The following is a 6,000-nucleotide window of genomic DNA, read 5'->3' on the forward strand; positions in this document are numbered from 1 at the left end:
CATTATCCACTTACCCCTCAAAATCTGATGACACTTTCCTTCCAGTCTTCTCAGAAGTCCTGCTTGGTGACTGAGGTTATTGATAGGTTAGGAGCTCCTTTCCCAAGTGTTTAATTTGTATAGTAGGTAGATACTTCTCCATAATGATAATGGAGAGGACTTCAGCTGGGTGGGAGGCCAGTGGGGATCTTTTGACCCCTGAACAAACTTGGGAAAGAGGATAATTTAGTCCCTTCTGAGCCTTAGCACTCAGTTTAGGATGCTAGAAAGGAGGTAGAGGGAGTTGCTTAAACCCAGCTTCTGTTGGGGGATATGGGGGAACAAGGGGTGTGCTTGCAAAGTAGATGCTTAGCACCCAGATCTTAGGACAAACAGCAATCCTATCTTCTCAGAACATGAATAGCTCTTTTTTTTATTTTAAATATATTTTATTGATTTTTTACAGAGAGGAAGGGAGAGGGATAGAGAGTTAGAAACATCGATGAGAGAGAAACATCAATCAGCTGCCTCCTGCACACTCCCTACTGGGGATGTGCCCGCAACCAAGGTACATGCCCTTGACCAGATTCGAACCTGGGATCCTTGAGTCCGCAGGCCGATGGTCTATCCATTGAGCCAAACCAGTTAGGCATGAATAGCTCTTCATTCATGCCTTGTCAAGGGACTTGGGCTCAGGGATTTCAGGATTACCCTGGCCAGGGAACTTCCAAAAATGAGCCTGGAGAAAACCATGAAAGGCTTTGCATGGGTCTAGGTGGGAAGGAGGACAGTACTGTTCCCTTCATTCCAGAGTATGGGGGCAGTGATGGGTAGTATGAGTGTGGGTATGTATGAGTTTCTCAGAGGTGTAAGGCCTGAAGGCTCTGGGTATTCACTGCATCACTTACAGTCCAAGTGTCTCGATTGGTCAGAGCAGAAAATTGACAGGTATTCATTTTAGTACCTTCAGTTTCCAGACCTGTGCTAAGAATGGAATCAAACCACTGTACTCAGAGAAAGACCTGGGACTCTACTTCTGGGATGCTCTGGAATCCTTTGGGATATCCACAGTGTACTACATGGGGTAGTGACAGTTGGGGATCACTATGTAGCGGGTATCCTTTCTTTTGCTCCTGCTTGGTGCAGGGAGGGGTGTCTCTGGGCAGGCGGTAATAATACTAAGAACAGAGTTTTCCAGTCGAGGTAGGAGGGCCAAAGTCCACTTCTCTACTTTCTAACCTGGTGATTGGAGGGATGTTGGTTACTGGAAAGTGATAGGATCTAGATGACTTACTTCCTCTTTCTTAATGAGTTTCCTGGCCTTGTTTGCTGGGATGGGGGTAAGCATGACCCTGAGTTCTGAGAAAAGGGTTAGGTCTGAGGAAGTCTGAACCTTGAGTACAGTAAAGGGAGCAGTGCCACTGCAGGCAGTGGTTGGAAGTGAGGAAGTAGGGAACTTGGATCAAGACTGTTCACCATGAAGAGGTGGGTATCTGCTTGTGTGTCACTTTGGCCATAGGCCACAGAAGAGAGGATCTGGACTCTAGGAGCAAATCTGGCTTGAGAACTGGATGTGGTGGAGTAGAGTGGATACTCAAGCCAGGCCAGGATTTTTTTTAATCCCCACCCAAGGATATGTTTTATTAATTTCACAGAGTGGGGACGAGGGGAGGGAAGAAACATCAATGTGAGAGGAAAACATCCGCTGCCTCCTGTATGGCAGCACAGGTCTGGAAACACAAGATACTAAGTGAATGTGGGGATCAAACCTGCAACCTTTATTTGTACGAGGCAATGCTCCAACCAGCTGAGCCACCCGGCCAGGGAACTAGATATTTTCTTTTTAGGTATTGCTATGCATTCACTCATCCAAGAATGATGTGTTACTTCCCTCTCCATTCTCCCCTATGGCTGTTTTAACTAGGGAGGTATCATCCCATAAATGCAAGATCTGGCATAGGCAAAAACAAGATGCCCCGTTGCTTGTTTTGCCGGTCAAGGCTCACAGACTATTTATTAACAGTCTGTTTAAAATAAACATAAAAAACATTTAAAAAGCAGTACCTTGCCCTGGCCGGCTTGGCTCAGTGGATGGAGTGTCGGCCTGCGGACTGGGGGGTCCTGGGTCCGATTCCGGCCAAGGGCACATGCCTGAGTTGTGGGCTCAATCCCCAGTGCGGGACGTGCGGGAGGCAGCCAATCGATGGTTCTCTCCCATCATTGATGTTTCTATCTCTCTCTCATTCTCCCTTCCTCTCTGAAATCAATCAATAAATATTTTTTAAAAATAAAATAAAAAGCAGTACTTTTGTCCTGGCTGGGTAACTTAGTCGTTAGAGCATCATCTCCACATGCCAAGGTTGCAGGTTCGATCCCTGGTCAGGGCAACCAATGAATCCACGAGTGGAACAACAAATCTCTCAAATCAGTCAGTAAAACTTTTTTTAAAAAGCGGTGCCCTGCTATTTGGCACATAATGGCACTCAACTTTTTAAAAAAATATATATGTTTTTATTGATTTCAGAGAGGAAGAGAGAAGGGGAGAGAGATAGAAACATCAATGATGAGAGGAAATCATTGATCAGTGGCCTTCTGCACGCCCCTTACTGGGGATAGAACCCACAACCCAGGCATGTGCCCTGACAGGGAATGGAACAGTGACCTCCTGATTCATGGGTTGACACCCAATCACTGAACCACACCAGCTGGGCATAGCACTCATCTTTGATGAATGAGTAAACATCATTGTCCTTAACCAAACTGGGCCCGGTGGGTACCCCATGAATTTTGGAAATCGGGGCTGAGGTAGAATTTCTTCTAGTTGCCAACAGAGACACTTTTGAGGGTGGAGACCCTTCTCGGAGTGGTTCTCTGATTAAGTTGTGCGTCCAGTCAGGGCTGGGCCAGAACCATCTCTCCTTTCTCTGTCCTTCAGGTTCCTCCTAATTTGATCCAAGGAGAAAGTGCCTTCTTGCGCTGCCCTCTTTTGGTGATATTGTTGTCTTAGTTTTTGTCCTTTCCTTTCCCACTACCACTCTCTTCACTTCACCCCCACTTCCCTTTCTGCTTCGGATTCCAAACAAAGCCTCAGACTGGGTAATAGTCTTCCTCCTTCATGACACCATTCCAATCAGCTGATATACATAGTACAGTATGCACTGTTACCCCAAAAACTTTCAGTGGGTTCCCACTGCCTCAGTCTGACATTCAAGGCTCTCCATAACCAGCTCGTACTTCCCTCTCCTACTACCTCTACTCTCCGGGCTAAATCCCATATTCTAGCCAAACTGGTCCATTCATTTCCCCCAAATATCTGGCCCCCTTTCTCTCTTGTTTAAAAACACCACTTTCCTTTAAAGTCTTCAGAGCTGCCTGTGATCTAATCACAAGGACTTTCCCCTGGTCTGGCTTCTTTAGCTTTGTTAGTACAGCTCATTCAACACCTCCCACACATTCCCTTCTATTGCTGTGCAGTCATGTGCCGCTCAATAGACTCTCTGGTGTAGCCTATTGCTCCTAGGCTACAAGCCTGTAAGTATGTTGCTGTACAGAACCATACAAAACTAAACCAAGTACAAGAGAATGTAATGCAATAAAAAACCACAGTAGCCAGATGTAGGAGGCTGCTATTGGTGTAACAGCATACTGTTTTACACAAGCTTTTATTATAAGTAGAAAGAGCACAATCTAAAATAATGGTAGCCCTAGATGGTTTGGCTCAGTGGATATAGCATTGGACTGAAGGGTCCTGGGTTCAATTCTGGTCAAGGGGACATGCCTGGTTGTGGGCTTGATCCCCATTGTGTGGTGTACAGGAGGCAGCTGATCAATGATTCTCATTGATGTTTCTCTCTCTCCCTCTCCGAAATCAAGAATATATTTGAAAAATAAAAATAATGGTAAAAAGTATAGTGTAGTAAATACATAAACCAGTAACATTTATTATCATTATCAAGTATGTACCGTACATAATTGTCTGTGCTCTATTTTTATATGCCTGGAAGTACAGGCGACTTGTTTACATCAGCATCACCACAAACACAAGTAATGCACTGGACGATGACATTAGGACAGCTGCCATATCTATGACATCACTAGGCTATAGAAATTATAATCTTACAGGACCACCATTGAATATGCAGTCGGTTGTTGACTAAAACATCATTATGTAACGCAGGACCATATGTTGTTAATTCATTTAATATTTAATTTAAAAAATTTTGTAACAGTAATTTTTATTGTAAAACATCCAAACAATATATAAATGTATACTGTGGGACCTGTTCCCCTCTACTCTTCTCCCATCCCTAAAGGGAACATACTTATAGTTCCTTTTCTAAACATACTATACATATTTGGAGAAAGGTTAAAATATAAAGGGGCTCATCACATCCATTACTCTTGCTTTTAAAAACCTAATGTATACATTTGTCTGAGATTTTCCATATTAGTATAGTTAGGTCTTTGTTTTTGGTGTGTGTGTTTTCTTTTTAGTATTTTATGCCATAGTTACTCAAAATAAAACATTTGTGTAGAGTCTTATATGGAGGGTATTGTTCAGTTAGTATGTAGGAGACTCCAGACATGATCACAATCTTGTCCTTGCCATCAGTGTGCTGATTCTTTAGAGGAGGGAGGCATCCTTCCTAGATAATAAAAGGCTAATATGCAAATCCAACCAGACGGCAGAACGACTGCTGCTCAGCCAGAAGCCAGGCTCACGGCTGGCGAGTGTAGCCTCCGTGGCAGTCAGACATCCTCCGAGGGCTCCTGGACTGCGAGAGGTCACGGGCCCAGCTGAGGGACTCTTCCCCTCCCAGTGCACAAATTTCAGACACTGGGCCTCTAGTACACAAATGACCACAACACAAGGAAAAGTAATGTCCCTGAGTGTATGCCTGAAGTTCAGAAATAAGCCACTTCTAGCTCAGAATCAGTGATATTTGAGTTTGGTCTAAAGCAGTGGTTCTCAACCTTTATGTGGCCATGACCCACCTAAGCATCTTAAAATCCTGACACCCCCCCCCCCCCCCCCGTGACATACAATTGTTACTCAAAAAGTGACTCCTGTTTATGTGGAAGAAGCCTAAAAGGCCATTAACTTGGTCTAAACAAGCATCCAAAGAACATGGCATCCATGAAAGAGAAAAATAAAAGAACAAAAGGATAGTTGAAGTACTGAAGAAGAAATCACTAAGAAGTTCAAAAAAATAATGTGAAGTGATAAGAAAAATAGCAGTTTCAAAACAATAGAGAACTGAAATGCATGAATATGTCACATATTTATATACTGTATATGAGGCCCCTAGAACCATAAGAAATGCAAAAAATTCAATTAACTCAAATTGCCCCCCTTAAAAATCAAATTGCCCTCCTGTGGGGCATGTGCCCCATGTTGGGAACTGCTGGTCTAAAGTGAGCCTGACGGGTGAAGGAAGAGCATAGCATGAGACTGGGCAGAGATGAAAACACTTGCAGGATCACCTGATGTCAGACCTCCAAAAATTCCAACTGGAATGGGGGAGGTGGGAGAGGGATGCTGCCTCTGACAACTGCTGGGGAGGGATGGGCCAGCCAGACACTGCCAGGATCGGTGTGAGGAGCCGTGTGTGGTTGGCAAAATCAGAAAGCAAACAAGCTGGACTCAGGCAGTCTTGGGTTTGAATTCTGTCCCTGTCACCACCAAGCTAGATGACCTTGGGCACATTAACCTGGGCACCCAGTTTCTCATCTGTAAAATGGAAACCTTTCGGGGTGGTTTTGAGGATTACAGACGAGTGCCTGCCACACAGGTTGATAATGGGTGTTGTGTGTCACAGGCCCTCGCTGTGGGACAGTACGCGAACTCACCGACCAGTCCGAATCCAAACCTCGGATCTTAGAGGGTAGGGAGGGCTCCCTGTGGCCTCCGCCCCCCAGGAGGCGGGGACAAGGTGGAGGATGGGCGGCAGGAGGAGGGGCTGGTGTGTCTCCACCCGCCCGGTCCTGTCCAGTCCAGCCTGGGCGCTGAGAGAACCGCTC

This window comes from Myotis davidii, unplaced genomic scaffold (genome assembly GCF_000327345.1).
Source record: "Myotis davidii unplaced genomic scaffold, ASM32734v1 scaffold290, whole genome shotgun sequence".
Lineage (NCBI taxonomy): Eukaryota > Metazoa > Chordata > Mammalia > Chiroptera > Vespertilionidae > Myotis > Myotis davidii.